Here is a 24,816-nt window from a genome sequence, read left to right as displayed (position 1 = left end):
ATGTGAGTGTCCTCTTGACGCCCAGAATTCAGTTGGTAGAAAAACTCAGCAGAGGAAGGATCTTCAAAGGATGAGGACTTAGGGTCATTTTACTTTAGATCATAAAAGGAAATATGACCTTCTTTGGTAATCAGAGGCTAGTGAGGCCTGGAAATCCTTAAGTCACCTTTGGAACCACGGTCTATAACAAGAAGGATTTTGTTCATGTTCCACTCTATTTAAATGTTGGTGTTTTCACTGTGAAGTTCATTTTCTCAGGATAATATGGTGGGAGGAAAAGTGGCAGGACTCCCATTTGCGCCTAAGATACATCCACTGCTGAGTTTCAGACCATCCTGATGAGCCAAAGAAGGGGACAGGCCATAACGGAACAACCACTGAGGAAGGGGCTTTCTGAATTATGGGGTTATTTGGGAATAGCGAGTGGAGGTTTGAAAAGGGTCCAAGAGCAATGAAGATGAAAGACTTGGGATCCTCCTTGTACATCACTCCCTGGCCCAGCCCATGAATTATGGGTCTGATTAGATCTCTCAGGGCTGCAGGCAGAAACAAAAGGAGACATGAGAATATTGCTCCCAGTGTATTAGACCCGGGGAATTAAGTGTAGCCCAGATGGGAAGAAGGATCTTCTCTTTATTGCTGTTTGGATCCAACATAGAGAAGATTCAAGGGAGTGCAGAGCCACTTGGGAGCTACAGAGCTGGGGTCTGCACCTTGGGTATCACTTGGAGAACAGACAGTGCTGTCACCCAATGCCCTGGGATCAGTGACAGTACTGGAATATGGCCACTGAGGGGCTTTTCCATTGGTGCACATTGATTATGTAAGCCAGAGAAAAAGAATTTGAGATCAGTGTCTGTAGCCTCATGCAGTTTGGGGCAAAGACAAAAAATTTTGGTCATTACCCATGCTGAGCTCTACTGTACCTATTTATGCAGGTAAGACCTGAGGAAACTTGAATTAAATTTAGGACTCTCATTAGAATTGTGGTGATTCTGGGTTCTCCTTCAAAAATAGAGCCTGAGACGAGGTCTTGTGTGTGAGCAGTTTATTTGGAAAATGATCCGGAAAAGTGAGGCCAAGAGGGAATGGCAATACCAGAGTATATTATCATGTTGGTCACTCTGAGTTACTAGGGCTTGACCCAGTAAGACCCTCTGAGAAGCCATGTAGAATATGCCTCATTTATCCACCAGCTCCCATCCCCCATTAGAAAAGAGATGCCCATTGGCTTTAACTCCCCCGCCCTTTCGGGTTCCACGTGCCTGAGTGGGTTTCCATAGCCATCTCACGGCGCAGCATTAGAGAAGTCCCAGGGCAGGAAGACATGATGCAGATGAAGTGAGGCGCTGTCAGAATGTTTGCACAAAGCTAGTTGCTACAACACCAGCTGGAGTAAAACGTGGGCTGAGAAACCTCGAGGATGTGCAGTGGCACACACACAGTGATACGGTACATCTCTTGCATGGCTCAGATCCACTCTCGTCCGACGTTAGTCCCATTCATCAGACAGCCTTCAGTGTGACGGCTTTCTACAGTCTCTACAAAAGACTTACAGGAGGCTTCCTGGAAAAAGCTATAGTCGCTCCTGATACAACCGGCATTGCAGGAAGGGGTTCCATAGAGTCAATCTGCTACCAGATGCCTGGCCAATACTTTCCCCATACCTTCACAAGAAACGGAAATTCTCAATTATGCAAATTGCAATTCAGTTTCAAGTAACAGATAACTGACCCAAAGTGGTTTAAACTAAAAAGGGAATTTATTGGCTCATCTAACTGAGCAGTCCAGGAGTAGATCTGGATTCAGATAGGGCTGGATGCAAAATATATGTGGTACTGTTGCCATAGAACAGAAGGAACTGATGCAAGGCAGGAAAAAAAACAGGTGTATATTACATCAACATTTTTAAATTTTGCCAATACAATAAATGAAAAAAATAGCATTTTTATTTGCATTTCCCCAACTACTGCTGGTCTAGTGGTTGAAGTGGAATTTGAACACAAGTCAGTTGACCCAGAAATTCATATTTTTTTTTACCAATATCCTACACTATATCTTTCACATCAGCTCCATTTGGAATCCTGAACTAGAAAAAGGCAGGAAAGAAAACACTGTCTATAAGATCTAAGAAGATGACAAAATATTTAGAAATTCTGCCTGGGAAAATTTAATGGAAATGGGGATTTTCTCACTGTTAAATTTGTAAAGGCTATGAAATAATGTAACTTCTCAAGAACATTTAAGGGTTTAACTGTTGCCTTTTATTGACAGAGAATCATGAAAAGATTCTGACCAGCTGGCAGAAGAGGAAAGGAATTAGCCAGAGGGAATCAGTTTAGTCATAACAATTACATTTCTCAATAGAAAAGGTATAACACAGGGATGGGTATAGTAGACACACGTTGTCTGTCTACCCTGCATCCTCCCCTGGTCATGTGGTCCTAACGCAACTGTGAATAGTGATGCCACCCTACCCTCAACTCAAGAGTGGTCATGCAGCCCAGGCTGACGAATGAATATGCTCATCCTTCTGGTCATGGTGAATGGTTCAAAGATGGGCATGTGATATAAGCAGAGCAATGATTAGTGAAGTAGAAATAGAAAGCATATAACATATTTAAGGAGATTTAAGGATCTATACCCAGGCCACAAAAAAAGAGAGAAAGGAAGACGAAAGCAGAAAATAAAATACAAGTAATACAGTTACCACGTGATTTCTGTAGTATGTAATAGAATGCGTATGCAATAGTGCAATTTTCTTTACTAGTCCAGCAAGGCAAATCTAAGCGGAGTCCTCCCCAAGACTTTTCTGCCAGAGTAACCAGAATACCTCCTTTTCATTGGGGTTGATAACCTGGCATCTAAAATCAGCATTATCCCTGAATTTCCAAATCTTCTGAGCCAATAAATTTCCTATTTTGCCTGAGTTGACTTGTTCAGATTTCTGTTTTCCAACAAGAAGTTTTCGACCAATATACTAGCTCACTCTCAAAGCTGTTACAGCTCCTTCTTCTGAGTCTGTTTATGTGAGAGGCTTCGTGTGTGGAAGGACGATGGCCAGTCGACACCTTTAGACACCGGTCCCTTCACCAGGTCCCATGGAGAGTGTAATGGAAAGAAAAAGGAATGCAGGGAAGTGTGAGTCTCACTTCAGATTCCGGAAAGTGCATTCGTTCCCCCCACATTCCTTAAGTATGATTCCAGAACCCGTAGGCAAAGGATATTTAAGTGATTTACAGTGTGTAAGCTATAATCCTTTTTCCTTTGTCGCATGGGAAATGAAAAGTTGATTCCTATGTACAATCATTTAAACAAAACAGATTCTGGACCGAGTGTCAGCTGTTATGTTATCAGCCAATACTGCACTTTTTAAACAGTCCTTCCTACAACTCGTCCATTAGAGCCAATTGATAAATCAGGATGTGAGTTGGAAGCAAGGCTGTGATGAATAAAGACTAACTGCAGCCCAATTAAAGCCTTTCTGAGGAACTTTGTAATGTGGGGTTTCAAAGGAACAAAAAAAGGAGTTGAACTGAGTCTCTGACCCAAAGGTGCTTAAGTTCCCTGGAGAAGGGGAGGGACATCAAACCACAAGAAGAATGGCCACCTTTTGTGGAGCTGCTTCTCCATGCTAGGCACGCTGCCTGCTTTATCCCACTTGATCCTCACAACTATTTTACAAAAGAGGCATTTTTAATCCATGGATATTCACACGGAGAAACAGAGGCTCACAGAAATCAAGGTTTGCCCAAGGTTGTATAATTGGTCCACGGAGGATCTAGGAGTCAAGCTCAGTTCGAGCTTGTCCAAGGCCTGTGCTCTTCCCAAAAGCCTGTATTTTTTTCCACAGCATTATGTGGCCATGTATAGCTGTGTTTATTAACAGTTTTGCATTTAAGGCATTCCTTCCAGAACTAAACTTCTAGTTAAGACCTCTGAAGGAATCAAATCACACCCACAGTTATTACAGTATTGCTTGGTCTTCTTTTCTAGAAGGATGCTCTTCTAGAGGAATTGTTTACTGCCTTGAAATGCTCTCTTATAAAATCTCAGTTCAAAGGCTGTGTGTGTCCCAGTAAAAAAAAAAAAGCTTTTAAATCTTTTGCCACCGGCTTAAATAGTGCATTATTGTCACTCACGAGTCATATCCTAATCTATGGTAAATCACACGATATACTCAATTTGTATTATAGCTAGTGCCCTAATTATATGTATCCTTAACTGTTTATACAATCGTGATGGAATCAATTCTATTAATTTTGCAGTACCCACAGATTTCCCCTCTTACCCAGTCTGCCAAAGAGATCCTGTAGTTAATTATCTGCTCTGTTCTCCTCCTTAGGAGACACGAGAAAATGAAAAAATTCCTCTAATTATTTTGTGTTTATTTGTGCCTCTATAAATCCAACCCTTCTCCAGAACTGAAGCACCTGGGACACAGCTTCTATAGCGCTGCACGACAACACCTGTGAAAAGCTAGCAGTACACCAGGTACAGAATCACACATGCCTGGCGGCCTGGCAAGGTGGGATGATTCCTGGAGCCTGACCATCCCTTATGTGCTCTTCACAGCATTACCAGGGGGATTACATGAAATAATATACATGAACATCCCTTCTTAACTACAAAACACTGTGCACATGTGAGCTGTCCTAAACAGGTGGTGTGTGCAACGGAGATTACCTTTTGCCAGGGGGTAAGCATTTCAGTTTATATAACACTTTTCATTCCAGGAGCCCCAAACCCTTGTGAATATTATCCTAAGAAATATCACTTGAAATAAAGTGCACATAAATAAACAGAGTCTAACAAACGGAGACACCAATTATGATGACAATGATGAAGGTCTTAAAAAAGATCGTCAATATTTTGACAAGTCAACTCTCAAGGATGCTGCCACTGTAATCACAACACCTTCTGAGGGGAAAAATCAATTCTCAACATTAAAGTTTCCCATCAGTGTTGACTGTTTGGGTGAGGGGGGAGGACGAGGGGAACAGAAGTGGGAAAACATTTTAAAATGTGAATTTTATTTCCCATAGCAGTATACATCAGAAAACTGAAATGTAAATCTGCGACTCTTTCAAGAGTTGCTTGTTGTTTTCCGATGGTAAAGGGGGAAAAAATAAACTGTCATTATCAGAATGATCAAATGCAGGGAGAAAAGAGGCAGAGGTAAGGAAAGCACCAATTACAGTGCTGCCAATCTGTGTGCATTGGGCTCCTTCCAAACAACAGTGCAAATGGATCAGAGGATGTGGGGAGGGGATGGTGCGGGTAGGGAAGGGAGAGCTGCCAAAATACAAGACGGGAGGCGGAGAGAAATTGCCCCCTGGCGCTCTGGCAGCAGTTTAATCAGCCAGAGCCCCTACATTCCCAGGCACCGATTCCACTGTGTGTGTTCACTCGCGGATTTGGCTTCTGCCTCAGTCTCTTTGTTTGGGTAGCTAGGCATGAAAAAGAATCATCGGCAACCAGAGCTCCACTTGATTCCCAGTTCCTCTCTGGAAACTCTCTGTCCACTTAATTCCCAGTTCCTCTCTGGAAACTCTCTGTTGGCATCGTGTAATGTTCTGTGTAAAAGGCCAGGCTTTGGCAGGTCAGAAGAGAAATTTCAGACCCTCCATCAGGATCCTCATGGATAAAGCTAAGTCAATTCTTGGAAACTGACAGAAGAATCTGCACCTCTGGAATAATGTGTTGCCCCGGCATCTCACTGTTCTTGACAGTGACAAATAGGAACCCCTGACAAATGTTCCTCCCTCTCCTAGCGTATGCAATGACGGCACAGCTGTTTTCTCACTATAAAAAGACAATTACTCCTCTCTCACTCCAGACTATAGCAAAAGTTCAACTTACACTAGTGATTGAACTACCATGTGTCATATGAAGAAATACAAAAGAAATTCACCAGGAGATGCTCTAAGATTTCTAATCATTTTACCCACTTTCCAGTACCTAAATTTGAGCATGATGTTCACAAGTTTTTGAATGAGCAAAAACCAAGAAATCTGGATAGATATTGCATTACCTGCTCTTTTCAGAAATCTTCATGCAGGGTAATTTTAATCCCTGCCTTTTGTCCCCATGGGTCAGGGAAGCCACTTTGTCTTATTATAACTGCTTTGATTTGTATCAAGTACCTATTGGGTTCAAGATACATTGAAGAGTGCTCTGAGAGACATAAGAAAAACTGGAAGAAAGAATAAGTGAATAGACTTCCAGTAAACATGAAAGATTATACACATAAATTTGCCTTTCCCTTCCCAAACCCCTCTAAAATGACAGTAAAAATTAAAAGAAAAAGAAAACATGAACCTACAAAAACAAAGAAAAGAGAAAAGGAGATGACAGCAGATTATAGACAGCCACAATATTTTGGAAATGGAAACCCAAGGAGGGAAAGGAAAGGAGGTACGGGAGGAGGACTTAACCAGAAACACACCAGTTCATGCCTCAGAATCCCCAGAAAGTCTCAGGATTTGAGGATGCCAGGTGCCTCCCAAGGAAGAAATGCTGAGTGGGTTTGAAAGCAGGACAACTGACCGCAAGTTTTGTAAGGAGTGAGCAATCCCTCCAACCCCTCACCAGCCCTTTGTGGCCAGGCAGCCACAATCCCTGCCCCAGTGGAACCTCAGCGCTGTCCCCCGGACATGTCGTGCAGAGGTGTCTGGACTTGGGAACATCAGACACAGCTGACAACGGAGTGAGGCACCACAATTAAATAAGGACACTGTGTGATAAATCACACAATAAACAGGCAGTCCAACCAAATCCATCCCCTTCTTCATGGTAGTTCTCAGAAATATTGCCATTTAAGCTTCAGATTGCAGACAAGATGGGAGTTCCCTGGTGGCCTAATGGTTGGGATTCCGGGCTTTCACTGACGTGGCCCAGGTTCACTCCCTGGTCAGGGAACTGAGATCCCACAAGCCATGCAGCGCAGCCAAAAATAAAATAAAAATAAAAAAACAGAACTACCAATAACCAAAAGGACCTACTGTATAACACAGGGAACTATACTCAATATCTCAAAAAAACCCTGAAGATAGGAGAGAGAAAACTAGTCACAAAGAAGTAGGGATAAGAATGGCATCATCTTCTCAATAGCAACACTAGCATCTTGACCCTGCTTGACTCTCCTTCAATCCCACCCCACATCACTCCACATGCTTGGTTCTGCAGCTTTGACTTCATGCAGAGGCTCCCACAAAATATTAGTGTTTCCCTCTGTACGTGCTTGGTATGGCGTATCCACCCAGCCCCCTCTTACCAAAGAAATGGCCTTGGTTCTCAACCTACAGAGATAATGAGGAACTGCTTTAGCAAAGGGAAGAACCAGCATGGATTGTTTCCCTGGTCTCTCTCTGCTCTTTGGATAGTACTTTACTCTCAGTTCCCTGTCCTCCTCTTGTGATTATAACCTAAAGTGCAACGATGGCAGCCAATCCCAAATATATTCCTGATTCCTGCAATGTAGCCAAAGACTGATTTCATCACCCTTTCCTTTTTTGCTGGTGATTGCAGGAACAAACGGATCATGGGCCTGGTTTGATGAATAAATATATGGCCTGGTGACATCTGGAGTGGCAGCCTTCCAGATCTGCAATTGGCATAAAACACACATAATGAACCTGGGGTGGAGACACTGGGTTTAGGGACCATAGATTTGATATTACCTCACCATCCGGACATCAGCCTAGATTTCCCTTTCTTGGCTGCGTTCAGGGGCTAAATGCCAGTTCCTCATCAACTACGCAGTGGAGACAAGAAGACGATGCTTGGAAAGTCCACCATAGTTTAGGAAGCCTGCAGCAGCCAATTTGCTGTGTCCTTTTAATTAAAAAAAAAAGAAAGAAAACAGAAAAGGAAAGAAAAGAAGAATAATCTCATTGTTAGGTGACTGACGGAGAAGATGATTGTTTTTGCTTTCAGCAAACCAATGGAAGAGAAAGTCAACCCACATGGTCTGAAAAGGAAAATGAGAACCTCACTCATATACTAGGAAGAATTTAAGAAAGACAATTTCCAGGCACTTGAATGGATACAACTCTGTTGTGCCTCTGGTTCCTGGATTTTGTGTTTGAGCTTGGTCTCTCTGCCTTTTGAACTTTCCACTGGTAAGGCCGGCCCCACCTCACTCATGAGGAGGAAATTTGCACATTTCCAGGTTCAGATGCTGAGTGAATCATGGAAGATAATTTTATTTGCAATAGAGGAGAAGCAGCCATTGAAGGAAAGAAGATGATAAATTTGCTTGGGGGCATGGAGAGTTTGAGATACCTGCAGAACGTTCAGGCTGAGGTTCCTGTGGACACTGAGAGTGTTACAAGGTAACTAGAAACCTAGATCCTGGGCTCAGGTGATCAATTAAGTTCAGTTCAGTAGATTTGGAATTCATTTAATTAGAGGATAAAGTTAAAGCCACAATCTTGGATAAACTCATCAGGGGCTAAGGTGAAGAGTTTAAAGAAAAAAAAAAAAAGAAGGTTATTTTAGTCAGGGTAGAGCTAGATTATGCTGTAGAACAAATAATCCCCAAATCTCAATGACTTAATACCTCAAAGGTTTATTTCTCATCCATTCTTTATGTCAAGGGTTGACTAGGAATGCTATTCAGTGTCATCTCACTCTGGGATTTGGACTGATGAACAACCACCCACCCACAGCATTGCTGGTCTCTGTAGCAGGTGGAAAGCTGGGTCTCATACTGGCAGTTAACTGTTGTAGCCCAGAAGTGACAGATATTGCTTCTGCTCATAATTCAAAGGCCAGAACTCATCACACAGCCCCACCCAACCACAAGGAAGGCAGTACTCGTCATCCAACCATGTGTCTGGAAAGAGAGGAGTGCTGACATCAGGAGCCACATTAATGACTACCCCAAGGCCCAGGACAGACTTTGTATAAACATGTAACTACAGAGATGCAAGAACTAAGAGTCGGCACAGAAAAAAGACCGGGAAAGAACACTTAGGCATAGGAGGAGGACCAAGAAAGCAAGAGTCATAGATGACCAGGAGGAAGGAAAGAGAGTAAAGAAAGGAGCAAGTCATCGATGCAGAAGTTTCTAATAGAAGGGTACACCATGCACAGTAAGGCAGAGGGATTTAACATATCCAACTGGCTATCTCACAAGAGACCCTTCAAGATGGTGCTCATTTCCTTGATGATTTTCTCAGTCACAATTTCTGTCCGTCAGCCTAACCCTAACCCCACAACTAATCCTAATTATAATGATGTATACATAAGGCTGCCTCAGCCTGTGGCCACCAAACATTCTAAAGGTCTAATGATTTCATTCTTGTTAAGCAAACTTCTGCTTATGATTTGGCTTTCCTTGAAGGTCTATCTTCAGTAAGAGCCGTGTGTTAGTTATTGTATATTAGAGCATTTGGGACCATGTGACAACTCCACTGCTCATTTGGGTAAATTTAAAAGACAACATTGTGATTCATCAGTGGGATGAACATGGTATATATGAATCTCTCCCTAGATGGTTCCACCCTTGATATGCGGGTAAATGTATGATATGTAGGCAAACATAAGGCCTGCAAGCCCTATGTGCAATACTGACTTTTTTCTACAATGAGCATTTAGCAGGAAAAGTCCAATAAAAATAAACTTCACGTTGAAGAGAGACAGAGGAAGGAGTACGAAGAATTCAACAGAGGAAAAGGAGTTAGGAAGTAAAGGAAATGGGGAAAAGAGAGACCCTGAGAGGAGATCGCAATTTCAGCAACCTAAAAACTTTGGTGGCCTTTTAATTTTTGCTGAATTTAAAACAGGACTACAATTGTTTGCAGACTATGAAGTCTACAGTTTGGCAAAGTTTAAGTTAAGGTTATTGATGGTGGGATGAAGTATCACAACTGAACACATGTCAGAAGCCAAGTATATACCATATTTTTCTATTTCTAGAAACAAGCAAGCTGGGAATTATTAAATAAATTATAATAGAACCAGATTGTATATTTTAATATTACATATAACATGCATTATAATATAATAAATTATAACAGATTATAATATGATGGAATATAATTTGGTCACCAAAATTAGATCATTAGATAGTATTAAATAGCACAGAAAAAAAAATGGCCTCAATAGCACGTTCAGTGGGAAAACAGCAGGGTTTTGAAATGTGTGTGCATTATTATACCCAGCTTGAGAAACAGAAAAGCCTAGAAGATCTCCAGAAGGGGTGGGGAAGTAGTGTTGTGATTATGCTGATTTTTATTTTAGTCTTTATATTTTCCTGTGATTTTCAAATTTTCTATAATGAACTTAAAATTCCTTTAGATAATGTAAATGACTTGTATAGACAAGCATGCTTCCACTAGCAACTCAGTTTTTCAATTATTTTGTTAGTTATATTGGAATTAAAACCTCATTAGATACATTAAATGTAGCATATTTAAATGCTCAGGGTATATATGTTCCCAACTGCTTTTAAAATGAAATTGTAATTAGATGGAATAAGAGAATTGAGACTAGAAAAGCTCTCTGAGGGTAATGGCAAAGGCATGAAATGCCCTAATTCAAACATTATAAAATACCATACAAATGGTAATCTTGTGAACATATTTTGCAGAATGCAATACATATAAATTAAAACTTGACTTTAGATTGTCTCATAAGTTTTAGTATGAACAGAAAAAGTCTTCTAAATTTCAAATTAAGCTCAAGGTTTATTTTTACAATATATGAAAATGAGATGATAAGCAAACCAATACTGAAAATAAGATTATGGAGAAAAGAGTTTACCTGCCTAAGAGAATATACGATTGTCAAATAGTGGAACCATCCTTTACATATTTACAATATATGTGTTAATTAACAATTAATACTCTAAGTACAGTTCTAAGCTCCATTTGGGGATGCAGAAGAAATGAAGAGTTTCCTCCCTTCTGATGAATTCTGCTCTTTCTGCAAAGACTGAAGCAAGATCATCTGAGAGTAAGGGGGCAGAGTGAAGCTCAGGGAGCAAGGAAGGTCGAGAGGCTCAAGGTAACTTTGCAGAGAATAGGAGGGTGTGTCCACCAGAGAAAATGCTATATTGCCATGGCTTGAAGGTCTCGACCTAGCTTTGGATTGAGATTATTTCAATGATATAATTGAATGATCTCACTGAGCAAGATGGATTCCTAGGGTGCAAAGAGAACACAATTTTATTCTTCACCCCCAACTGCCCATTTGATTTCTCTTTTTTGAGCCAGCTCTTCCTTACCTTTCAGATGAAATATTAGGAAGATCTTCTAACTCTCTGATCATCTCAGATAATAAAATGTCCTCTGGTCACTTCATCCCCAAATCACAGCTTCAGTTTATAAATTAATATGCCAAGAACTATTGCAACAAAACTCCAAACTTCACTGCAAGCTTGGATATGCTTTAGAACAAAGGGCCTGCCGTGGGGAATGAGGTTTCACCTCTATTTCCCCATTAGTGCTACTCCTCCCGACCCCTCTCCGATCTCCCACCACTTGGCTACCAAAAGGTCTTCCAAGATGGGAGCAGAGACGGCAGGAAGGTAAGCGGAAGGAAGGCCTTATTTGACTGACACAAATATAAGTTGGTGTAGCTTCCCTCTGGTTCTGGCTGCTGTTTTAAGCTGGCATTTTTTCTCTCATTCGAGTATCTGTGGCCTCCCCAGACACCCGCCTGCTGGACCCTTCCAATTGGAATTCCTTTGCCTCAGGCAGTGCCTCTCCTCTAACCAGCCACCTACAATCCCTCTCTGCTTGTCTACCTAGTAGAACCTCCAACCCCTTTTTGCTGAGGACATCTCATTGACTGCAGGAAGTCCTTTGGGTCAGAATTCCTTTTAAACAACCCAGACTCACATTCCTTCTGTGGGTTTCACATTTGGTCCCTGGAAAAATACAGCTTTGGCCTGGCATAGACCAGAATGTGGTTATTTCCTAAATGCAGCCCTCGACTGTACTGACACAGTTCATTTCAGTCAGCCCCTCATTAAAGACTTTCTTCCTGGGCTTCCCTGGTGGCGCAGTGGTTGAGAGTCCGCCTGCCGATGCAGGGGACACAGGTTCGTGCCCCGGTCCGGGAAGATCCCACATGCCGCGGAGCGGCTGGGCCCATGAGCCACGGCCGCTGAGCCTGCGCGTCTGGAGCCTGTGCTCCGCAACGGGAGAGGCCACAGCAGTGAGAGGCCCACGTACTGAAAAAAAAAAAAAAAAGACTTTCTTTCCTAGGCATGAATCTAATGCCTGTCTGTGTCCCCCAAGTTTCAAAACATACCTGTCAAAGATGCCTGTGAAGCTCCCACGTGGCTAAGGTATGGGGAGGGAGGGAGTGTCACATAGGAAGAACTCACAGCTCAAGGTAAGTGAAAGATAAAACTCATAAAACCTGTTTCCACCCACTTTCTTCACAAGTCGTGTATAGGTTGGCCGAACGATTTGCCTTGGAATATGATAGTATTTGGCATCCTTGGTCTTCGGGCCTCAGTGAAAACTGGAACAGAGGATTCTATTCTACTTTTATCTTCCCTCTGTGCAATTTTTTCACTACTGCTCAGCCTCCCAGTTGAAGAGAAACAAGATGGTTGGGATCACGTTATGTCAAAGAGAAATGATGAAAAATAGAGCAGCAAGGGGATTTGGGCTCTGGTAAGAGTGACTGAATTGATGCAGCATGGAACCAAGGCCGGATAAGGAAGGAAGTAAAGGAGGTCAGTGGACTAAATGGTTCAGGAGGTTGAAGAATGAAGAAGGAATGGCTGAGTAAACATTCTGGAAAGATACTTTTAGCAGTTGATTGACTAAAGGGAATGGAGATGAGGGCAGTTGAACAGTCTTTGGGGTTTGGAGCCTTGTGGACTGGTCAGTGATTATGGAATTATTGGCAGGGTTGGAGTATTGGAGAGGAGAGCTGGTTTTCAGACCAGAATGATGAACTCTACTTTGTTGAACAAGCTGAACTTGAGAGGTTAGTGAGACATCCAGGTAACGTGACTGGAGGGTTGGAGCTCAGAAGAACAGCATGGTCCATGATGTGCCTTTCAGAGTTAGGACCAGAGGTAATTTTGGGAGTCATGGGATTCAATGATGTCTCCAAAGGAGAAAGTAGAAAGACTGAATGCAGAAATCAAGGACCACTTGGGAAATGCATCTTGTTTGAAGAAAGGGGCATAAAAAGAGACTGTTAACAGAGAAGAAATAAAGCTCTCTGCCATCCCAGAGAAAGAGCTGCATCTGGAAGTCAGGCTAATCTGTTCTGAAGAATGCTTCATCCAAGAATACCCTTTCTTCTGCTTCCTTTCTAATCAGATTTATTGCCTGATTATGCAGCTAAATCTCCTCCTACCTCTATGCTTAGTTTCCACATCCATAAAATGAAGTTAGTAACACTTTCTGCCTCTGGGGCTGTGGTGAAGATATAGTGAAACAAAAGGTGACACGCCTGGCATAGAGTATAAACCCAGCAGATGTGAGCTATGATTATTATTATCATTTTTCTCGTATCTGTCTCTGCTTAATCAATAATTACTCCTTTACAGGATGAGTATATCGAACTTGCTTCCAAAGGCTTTGTCTTTTTTTGCCTCTCCGTTAGCTCCTCCCTCTAATGCGAACGGCACTGGGAAAGAGAGAATAACTCAAACGTCGCACTCCTGATGCCCTGGCGTGGTTAAGATAAATATGCTGCCATAACGACACTGGCTTGATTTTCAAATCTAATGTTCAGGAGTCACTATTTCCTCTTAGGGACTATGCCTAAGGTTTAGACACATTGTCCCCAACTGGATGATGATGGCTGAATTACGACATTTATTTACTGTATTAGGTTTCTATTGCTGTGCAACAAATTACAACAAACTTGGGGGCTTAAAACACCACTTCTGTCTTAGTTCACAGCTCTATGGGGCTGAAATCAGGGCACTGCGTGGGTAGGTTCTCTGCTCAGGGTCTCACAAGGCTAAAATCAAAAGTCAGCTGCAGTCCTCATCTGGGGCTCAGAGTCCTCTTACAAGCTCACTAGTGTTTGGTAGAATTCATTCCTTTGTGGCTAAAGGACTGAGGTCCCTGTTTTCTTGCTAGTTTGTTGTCTGGGGATCTGTCTCAGCTTCCAGAGGCTGCTCCTTTCCACTGGCAGTTCACTACATAGCTGTACGTATTCTTCCAGGCCAGCAGGAATGTTTCTCTCCGATGTTTTCCTTTGCGACCAGTTGGAGAAAACTCTGCTCCTAACAGACTCGCCTGGTTAGAGCAGGCCCATCCAAGAGAGTTTCCCTTTTGCCGTATAACATACCCTAACCACTAGACTGATGTCTCATCATTTTCATATGCTCCGCGCACACTCAAAGAGGAACGGATGATACAAAGGCAAGGGTCACCGGGGGTGGCCTTAGAATTCTGCCTCCCACGCTCACTTATGGAACAGCAACTATGTCTCATGCACTGCCCGAAGCACCGTGGGTACACGATAGATTAGATACTGCCTTTCAGTTGCTCTTCCTCTACCCCCCACTGTCCAACACAGGAGCCCCTGCCACATGTGGCTATGTAGCACTCAAACATGGCTAATCCAAAGTGTGGTATGCTGTCAATGAAGCATGCACACTGGATTTCAAAGAACTAATACCCCCAAAAAACCTGTGAAATATCTATTAATATGCATGTATTAAATACATAGCAAATTGATAATATTCAGGATACACTGGCTTCAAAAAATATATTATTAAAACTAATTCTACCTGTTCCTTTTTACTTTTTTTACAGTGTCTACAGTTGAGCCTTGAACAACGCAGGTTCGAACTGGGTGGGTCCATGTATACACGGACCTTTTTCAGTAGTAAGTCAAACAGTATTACATGGTCTGTGGTTGGTTGAATCCACAGATGCCAGGGAACCTTGAAAAGGGAGGGCTCACTATAAGTTATACACAGATTAACCCCCTGTGGTCAAGGGTCTACTGCTTAAGAAAACTTAAAATCACAAATGTAGCTGGACAGTACTGGTCTAGACCAAGAAAAAGACAAGCACTTCCATGCGTACCAGGTGCCAACAGAGGAGAAGCCAATGATGTTTTGGGCACACAAGGAGGAGTGGTCAGTTCAGCTGGGGAAGAGATAGCAAACAGGAAAGGCTTCCATTGCTTGGCTTCCCATTCACAGACAAGGTAGAGCACACTGGTCCTTTTCCAATAGATAGCAATTTATATAAAACTGCAAAGCAATTACTAGTGACTTTTTAATTTTAGAAGGCACACTTTAGAGCAAGATTTTAAAACAAATGCAAATGCCCAAATACAAGTGAACACTTCCTGACAAACTTTTAACTGTTCTCCATCCAGCTGCACTTTCCTCTTTTCCTTGGACCCCAGCAGACAGAGCCAAGTCTCTCTTTGAGCTATTTTGTAGGGTGAGAACTTCAAGGCTGTCATCACGGAGAGAGGAGAGTGGCCTGTCTTCCAAAGTCCTCGCCGGCAGTGATTCTCTGGCTTTTAATCTCTCCGATAGAGGGCGGCTATTACCAGCTTAATTAGAGAGCAGTTAATTACCCTCTTGGCCCTCCCAATTAGTTCAAAGAGCTGTCTTTGGCTTCCTTGACTTATGGCAAATGAGAAAAAGAAATGCTGAAATGTGATTTATAACATTTTGTCTATTATGGTCTTCATTCCCATTGGGAGATTCCCTGTCAATTATCTCTTTAGACTATATTCCACTTCCTATAAAGACCCCTGTAAATAATGTGTACTCAGACAAATGCTTTTATATGCAAATAGTTAATACCCTTTAAGCACATGTTATATATCAGATGTGCTCAGCACTTACATCATCTCATTTAATCTTTACAAATCAAAAAGGTAACAATAATAGTATGATACTAACAATTATTGAGTGCTTGCTAGGTGCCAGTTACTTTTCTAATCTCTTTTTATTTGTGATGAAGTTAATTTAAGGATTAAATGAGACAAAATATGGGAAGTGCTAAGAATAGTGCCTGATACCAGAAGAAGTGCTCAATAAGTGTTAACTAATATTTAATCCTCAGAAAGGTTTTGTGTCATCAATATTATTGTTATTATTTCTATTGCAAAATAAAGGTAAATAAGTGAGGCTTAGAGGGCTTAAATTCCTTGCCCTATATCAGTGTAACAGAATCACCTGGAGGGCTTGTTAAAACAGACTGCTGCCCCCACTCCCCAGCCTGCCCTTGAGTTTCTGATTCAGTGGGTCTGGGATGGGAGCCGGGAATGTGCATTTCTAGCCAGTTTCCAGTGAGGCCCATGATGATGCTCAGGGATCTCACTGCTCTGATCACACAGCTCATAAAGACATCGCCTCTGCTGCCCATGCTCTTCACTACTCAACACTCCCTCTTTCCACCTTGTGTTAATGAAGCTTAAAGTGTCTGAAAATCAAGCTAATGTCAGAACTCAGACAGCTTTAAACAAATTATAAGAGTTTTAAAGGACAGTATAAAACGATTGACTCAAACTACATACTGGGAAATCCTGAACCAAATAGGGCATCAGTTCTTCTAAGGACCATGCTATCCATAAATGCTCATTAGTAAGGGCCTTTTGCTCACTTCCAGCCACCACATATACCAGCAAAGATGAGTACTGTCTTGTCTAAATATGCGTGTAGATGGGTTCTTTCCATGCAAATTATGGCTCGTTCTTATCATCTTCATGATAAGGGTTTTCTCCAGAGTGGAAAGGAGGGCTATGGGATTGAGAGGAATTCACAAAGGTTTTAATTAGAATACCAATGTTTTTGTTCTTTAAAAAAAATGTGAAACAATTCTGGCAAAATGTTGAGATTTGTTAAAGCTCATTGATGAGTACACAGGTGTTTATTATGTTATTCTCTAAATTTTTCTGAATCTTTGGACTATTTTTTAAGCATATATATTTAAAAGACCCTATGCCTACTAGTTAGTAGGGAAATCTCATAATGGAAAAACAGACACAGACCCAATTCCCATAGGAGTCACTGTCCAGTGAAGGAGGTGACCCTGAATCAAACAATTATAGATAGAGTTTCAAACCGCAGTTTGTTTTACAAAACTAAGGTTTAGAGTACAAGGAAAGCTTTCAACTCTGGTACCTGACCTAGACTTGGAGTCAGGGAATGCAGAAGTTCAGCTATGAGCCGAAGGACTTGAAAGTGTTGACTAGGAGCAAGTGGGTTGGGGCACAGAGAACACTGTAGAAAGGCCAAGTGCTGGGAAGGAGCAAGGAGTTTTCAAAGGAATGAAAGCGTGTCTGTGGGTCTGAAGAGCTGGGAGCAAGTAAAAGGGTGGCATAAGACGCAGCTTAAGAAGCAGGCAAGGGGCAGGTCATGCAGAACCATATTTAGGATTCTGGACGTGATCAGGGCCCTAGCAGAATGTAATGTGCCTTCATGGTCACCTGGAAATAGGTTGAAACTATAAATATTAAAGCCTTGACTACTAAGCATCTATAGTTTAACAAGTGGTATACTGGCAAACTGGCTTTCCAAATTAAAAAAAAAAAAAATTCCTGGTTGAAGTGTTTGCCTATGTCTGAGGTGGAAATACTCCCTCCATGTCTGATTTCAGGTCACTCACGTGATGTTACAGAAGAGATGTGTAGCCAGAGCTGATACAAGCTGGCTTCTGTTCACCACCATATTGTAACTTAGTTCTAGACACATTCTAAATGGAAATGATATTGTGTACTTTGGTATTAGTGAGAAACAACAGTTGTTGAGAGCAGATAGAATAGAATGCATTTTTTTCACAGAGAATATAAGATGTTCTCTTATTTCCTGAAACAAGTCACCACGGTGAATTTTAGGTTTTGTCACTTAATGGAATCAAATCAGAACCGACCATGATTTCTATCTAACCTTGAGTTTATAAGCTTCGTTCATCCTTTGTTTCCTCATGCATAAAATGTGGAATCCCTTGAAGGGATAAAATCTTTATTATTTTATGAAATGAGGTCTTTTATAACCAAGATCTAAGTTATGCCCATTAAGGGTTATAGCTTTCTAGTTTCATTGTCAGGGTGTGGGGACACAAAATACCAACCATCTGCTGCTTGCTAGTGGTTTCTGACTCATAAATCAAAATTTCCCTCTTCTCTATATGTCAGAGAATCACCACTGACGTTGGTTAAGTGATTTGACTTGGCATTTTCAGCACTTAGTCCTTAGCCTACTATGAGGAGGCATCTTTTAGGTCAAATATCCGTGTAACTAATGCAAGCAGCCTTTATGTCCAGAATTTACTCCACCAGGACTTGGAATTAATTCTATAATTAAAATGTTAGACGCCTGATTTCCTACAGCTACTCTTGGTGATATCCCACTGTGTATGAGGGCCTCTGGAATCCCTGACTTTCTAAAGAAGTTTAAAAAAAATCAGTATTATCTCATGAATCCCAATTTGGTACACCATAGGTATTTATAAATCAGATTATACAGAAGGGAGAATTTCCTGATTGTGAAGTTTTGTTTTGTTTTGTTTCTTTTCAAGAGTGGTCTCCTTAACAAAAGGTATAAGACAGTATCTTCCAGCATCATTGGCAAGGGGCTATGATAATTTCCCTTGTAAAATATTCCTGTATGATTCATTTATTTCATGAAATAAAAGTGAATGGTGGCACACACTTGCATGGAATATAGTTTGAAATCTCTCCAAGGACTGCTATTACTTTTAAAACATTCCATTACAATATTTATCGTGAACTCTTATTCATTCAAGCTTGCTGCAAGGGCTGTACTTGGAGCCCCAAAGAACCAAGCAGGAGCACATGGCCACGTATTGGCCATATTACTCTGAGAAACTTTCTAAATTTTTATTATAGACAGGCACTTTCATACATATCCCAAATGAGGGAAAACAGCAGAATGAATCACCAGGTACCCACCACCTACTTCAATAGTTATTGATTCATGGCTGATCTGGTTTTATCTTTACCCCCACCCCCTTTTCATTCATCCAACCCCACATTGAATTCCTGAGAGCTTTCAAAGGAAGTTGCGGAATCTTAGCCTGTGGCAATAACAACTGCTCACATTCCTTCCTGGAAACTAGACTTTCTTGTAACCTTACAGTTTCAGCACAGCCATCAAAGAAGGAATGAACACATTTTCCAAGGCATTCTATTTACATGCTCTGGGTTTTTCATCAATCATGTAAAACAGAGTGACATTTTCAATTCAAACTAAAGTGACTCATCAAGCCAGAGGGACGGGTCATTGAGGACATACGACACCTTCCAGTTTAACCTGCTCTTTGACTGTGAACACCTGTGTAGTCATCTTGCCATAAATCTCTCCCTGACCTTTCTGTAATGAGAGACCCTGTTTACATAATCCTGAGCCTTACCAGTACAGTAAGAAATGATTTCAAAATTTATTGCAGGAAACCTCAATTTTTGGAAAGTATAGATTTATGTCAAATTCAACAGCAGGTCCATACTTTTACTTTAGAAGTAAAGCAAGCCACCGGGAAAAGCAATGGGAGAGAGTTTGATTCTTTCGACTAGAAATTTTTCTTAAAGAAACAATCAAGCAGTTCTTCAAAAATGTATATTAGAGTGTTGAGTGCAGTAGATTGAATATACAAAAAATATTGGAAACAATTAATTATCCAACAATAGAGGATTGTGGAAATAAACTCTGGAACACCCACACAGTGGAATATTATGAAGCCTTGAAGAATAATGGGGAAATGTTTGTGATATATTAAGTAAAAGAAAAATGTTATCTTTAATAAATAAAGTGCTAAAAAATAGATGGAAGAACCTATAGATTAAAAGAAACTTAAGAGAAATATTAACCAATTGCAGTGTATTGTATTGTCCTTGTAAGTCTAAGCATGCATACGTGGGCATAGAACTGAGGAAATCTGAACAGTGACCAGTTATTGAAAGACACTATGGGGTTTTTTTATAACTATTTTTTAAATGTAATAGTGGTATATTTTTTTAAGTTCTATGTTTAGAGATGAAATGCTATGCTGATGGGGTGTAAGGCTATAGATGAAACAAGTTAACAAAATTTGAGAGTTCATTACACTCTCTACATCTGCACATGTTTAAAATTATGCACTGTAAAAACCTGTTTAAGTTTGAAAACAGTATACACTCTGTGACTCTGTTTATTAATTTTAGCTATCTTTTTTCTCATTCTGTATGAAACATGATAATCTTTAAACACTTTTTGTAATAAATTATTTAACAACTTGAACGAATGAGACAGGAACGAATGGGGGCAGGCACAACCGTTAAAAGAATGACACAGCCATTGAGAAAAACGGGATACGACAAAGACTGGTAAAAACCGACCAGGCCCAAGATGGCAGAAGATTCAACCTCCAGGAGACCTTGAGCCTGAGCATCTGCTCATTGTAACACATCAGCTAAATGACACCCCCACAGGCACCATGGCAGCTCTGAGTCTGACCATAAAAGGCCAAAAAGTGGGCGGTAGCCCGATTTCTGAAGTCCCCACCCCTTCCCCAAAATAGTTAGAATATTCCTCCCACTCCTTAGCATATGAAATTACCCAGCCCATAAAAACTAACAACTCCATACCCCGGGGCCGCTCTCACTTTCTGATACAGCCGGCATTATGCCTGTGGAATATGTCTGTCTCTAATAAACCTGCTTTCACTTTACTTTCGCTCGCTCTTGAATTCTTTCCTATGAGAGACCAAGGACCCTCACTTGGTGGCCTGTCCCAGGAACTCGCCCGAGACTTGGGACATGACCATTCTCACACTCCCCCTTCTCCTGCAACACTAATTTATGATAGACGTTAATCACCAAAATTTTGCCGTTTTCTCATTTTTGCTAGTAAACCACTGTGTTCATAAACTGTTAAAAATAGCAATCTAAGATGAAGTCACATATTGTCTCAAACTCAATTTGGTGATCTTCTATTGACCTAAGGCCCATACACCAGTTATGAAGTGACTTTTATCCCGTGGCCTGGGAGCAATTTATGCCTGAAACAAGCAAAGAGACAAGCACAACTCTTTTGAAATGCTTGGCTTTCAAGTTTCAATACGAAGCTAAAACTTTCATAAACAAAACAAGTAAGCAAACGAATCTCCTAACAGGTGAGTGTAGAGAAACAAACAAAAACTTATTTTATATAAATGATTTGAATAGTCTATAACATTTTAGGGACAATTCTGCCCAAACTGATAAGAAAATGCAATTTTTCCAGGTACCAATTTTGCTTTTGCTTTGTTAAGGTGGCAGGATTTATCTTATGTAGGAAAAACTAAGTCACCAAGACATTGAACTTCCAAGCTCCTGAAAGTTGCAGTTAAGCCTGAAATGGGCTTTCCAGAAAGTGACCACAAGCATACAAAATGGAAAAAGGAAAAATCACATATAAAGTACTTACCATATCAGAACCCCTGTGGATAGGTGTGTGGCGCTTTGTAACTTGATCCTGCTTAAAAACTCAACCACAGACCCTGTGTGCAGGAAAGAGAACAGTCTGGAAACTGGATTTTTGTGATCCTGCTTGAGTCCTCCAAGGCTCCAAATTGTTTAACTGACTAGAAAATTCTGCTTCGCTTCTAGTATTGGTCTCTCCTCCCTGGCCCTCTCAACTACAGGCCCCGAGCCCCATTTGGGGTAATTTAAGTTCTGTCCCACTCACGCTCCTGAGCCCAAGTTCATCCTCTGTCCTGGGTGAGTCTCCACCCCGCCCAGAGAGTGGGGTCTGGAATGGGCCTTGCTGCCCAGTTGCCAGATGGGTACAGGCAGCAGGAGGCTTCTCCCCTCACTCCTTCTCCCATGGCACCTCAGGACTTCTGTTTTGCTTTCCTGACTGCTCCCCTGGTCAATACCCAGGAAGAAGCCCTGAGTCTCAGCCTTCTGCCCCCAGATGTGGCCCTTATCCTTCTTCCTCTAGTAACTGCAGGCTGAGGTCTGGCTCCCTCTATGAGGGACCACCTGGAAGCACACTGCCCCCTGGTGGATGCCATTCTTCCTGCTTGGAGATCCCTGCAGCCAGCCCACCCCTCGTGCCAGGTGGCTACCCAAATATCTCCTTAAGTGGGGATTAAACTGTAATTTGCCACACCTGTAAAAAACATAATTAGAACTGTGGGACGATCCTCGGTGGTGTGCCAACTGATACATTTTTAGGCTTTCTACAAGTTGTACTGTTAAACACTGTCATTATTAAAATTGGCCACTGAGCCTGCGCGTCCGGAGCCTGTGCTCCGCAATGGGAGAGGCCATAGCAGTGAGAGGCCCGCGTACAGCAAATAAATAAATAAATAAATAAAATTAAATTGCATAAACTTAAAATTAACTTACATTAAAAACAAAGGCCATAAACACTCAAAACTCATCCCTTCTTAATAATCTTACTAAATTTTACTATTTTCTATGCTCGTGAGTTGTTTATATCTATTGGTATCTGGGTGGTGGAAATTACTCCACTTGTCAAATCATAGTTGAATTGCAACCAGAGGTTGGCTATGGATACAAGAGTTCAGCAAAAAATCAATGAAGACATTCAGTGTGAATCAACTGGCTATATGGAATTTAAAATAAAAAGCATTGGGGCTTCCCTGGTGGTGCAGTGTCTGAGAGTCCGCCTGCCGGTGCAGAGGACACGGGTTCGTGCCCCAGTCTGGGAAGATCCCATATGCCGCGGAGCTGCTGGGCCCAGCTATGGCCGCTGAGCCTGCGCGTCTGGAGCCTGTGCTCCGCAACGGGAGAGGCCACAACAGTAAGAGGCCCGTGTACCGCAAAAAAAAATTAAATAAATAAAAAATAAAGAGCATTGTATATTTTATTATTACTTATAAATGGTGTGCTGCATACCCTTTACATCAGTAAAATTTATAAATGGACATAGTTTTTTTTTCTAGAGAGCTAATTGTTAAACATTTTGAAGCACACTACAGTGTCCCTTCCTCCCACTCCAGGGCCAGTTGTAGAATCTCATTAATTCTCCCAGTTCTGCAAACACCCCATTACTGACTTTGAGAGCTGGTTGGAGGGTGGGAAGCTCATACTCCCACCCCCACCCTCACCACCCCCGATTAATCCTGTCCAAGTGGAGGGACATCATTAGCATACCACACCTGGCCTCTTCTGCTTCCTGACACATTCCTTCCCTGCGGAAGGTGAACTGACTTCCCTGGTTGGTGAGTTTAGAAGGAGAAAGAAATCATGCATGGCCTAGCTCCTGCTTCTGTTCCTTTTCTTAGAAGCCACCACAGGGGGCCTCTCTCTCCACATGGGGAAGTCTGCCATATTCTGGTATTGCCTGAGGCTGATGAGCAAGTTGGTCAAATTCTGGAGTTTGGTATTAAGAAGCCCACTTGCTCAAAGATAGAAGCTATGCTCTGTAAAGTAGCATTGATCATAATGAGGGCCATATATTGGCCTCCATCTGCTAACTCCTTTGTCTTATTTCTCACTGGTTTAAAAACTGAATGGGGAAAAGGAGTGCTATTTACTGGGTCCCTCAGAAACTCACAAAGGCTCCTCTTCCATCAGCCTTTGCTCCTGAGGTCACAGAATGCCTTGTGGCTGTACCCATTTGTACTGGTATGCATAAGCCTTTTCTAAGATGAGAAAACTTGACTGGCAAATTTATTTGATTCTAATTCCTTTTATTACCTATACGTGTATGTGGAATAATAATGCTTACACAGTTGAGCACCTTGTATATGCCAGATATTGTACATAGGAAAACAGATCTTAGAAAGCAAGTATCAATGACCTAGAGTGTTAAAGTAACTTTCCCAAGGTCACAAAGTAACAAGCTAGTTGTCTGATTCCAAGGCCCTTGCTCTTTCCAGTACATTTTCCCTCATTCCCCTTTTCTTTCTCTTTCCTCCCACCCCCAGCCCTCTAGTCTTCCCTCCTCTCCTCTCCTCTCCTCTCTCTCCTTCTCTCTTTCACCCATCCATCCTTCCACTACTACCTTCCCCCATTTCCACATTTTCTAGCCCTTTGACACTACAGAAAACTGAGACAGTATCTGAAATCTCGGAGGATTTTTTTTTTTTTTTTTTTTGCAGTGCGCAGGCCTCTCACTGTTGTGGCCTCTCCCGTTGCAGAGCACAGGCTCCGGACGCGCAGGCTCAGCGGCCATGGCTCATGGGCCCAGCCACTCCGCGGCATGTGGGATCCTCCCGGACCGGGGAACGAACCCGTGACCCCTGCATCGGCAGGCGGACTCTCAACCACTGCACCACCAGGGAAGCCCTCTCAGAGGTTTTTATACATATATATAATTTTAGAATTTATACATATAATTATATATAACTCATATATAATTATATATAAATTCTAAAATATAATAAAAATAAATAAAAATTCTACAAAATCTTACCCCAACAGCTGGGCCCTCAAGAAACTTGGCGGCAGGCATGAGGAAAACTGTGGCTGTCTTTTTAGTATCCTCCTCGGGTTTCTCATGAGCAATGTCTAGCATCCCATTCAAGATCCTGGGGGAGGAGGTCACAAAGAAATGAGTGTGTGTCGAGAGATACCACAGGATTGCATCAAGCTAGAGTCTGTGCAGGCTTGACCAGGGGGCTGGGCTCTACGTGGAAAATGCAGCCTTACCTCAAATGGAGTGTTTTCTGTTACCTCCACATCAAGCTTTCTTTCCCTGGGGTCAATAGTTGTGCAACAGTTTCAGAGATTGAGCAAACAGTTTAGAAATTATTTGGGGAATGATTACAGGAAGGGGAAAAATAAATACATATATATACACATATATACCTATTATATATATTAAAAAAATGCATTCTCTATGGGAGGTAACATCATCCCCAAGGGGGTGAAAATTTGTTCTCAGGGGAGAGGGTGAAAAAAATC

General features: G+C 41.7%; 1 long non-coding RNA gene across 1 annotated transcript; it reads right to left on the bottom strand.

The window, feature by feature from the left end:
- Positions 1–1,084: 1,084 nt before the first annotated feature.
- Positions 1,085–24,439, bottom strand: LOC113619852 (uncharacterized). The gene is made up of 3 exons (XR_003432560.1): positions 24,326–24,439; positions 21,365–21,437; positions 1,085–1,667 (listed from the first exon to the last, which is right to left on the bottom strand). It is a non-coding gene; the product is annotated as an uncharacterized LOC113619852 (long non-coding RNA).
- Between the last annotated feature and the right edge of the window lie 377 nt (positions 24,440–24,816).

Source organism: Aethalodelphis obliquidens, unplaced genomic scaffold (genome assembly GCF_003676395.1).
Source record: "Aethalodelphis obliquidens isolate GAN/ISIS:26980383/991018 unplaced genomic scaffold, ASM367639v1 scaffold7, whole genome shotgun sequence".
NCBI classification, from domain to species: Eukaryota; Metazoa; Chordata; class Mammalia; order Artiodactyla; family Delphinidae; genus Aethalodelphis; species Aethalodelphis obliquidens.
This window is presented reverse-complemented; position numbering and strand designations above follow the sequence as displayed.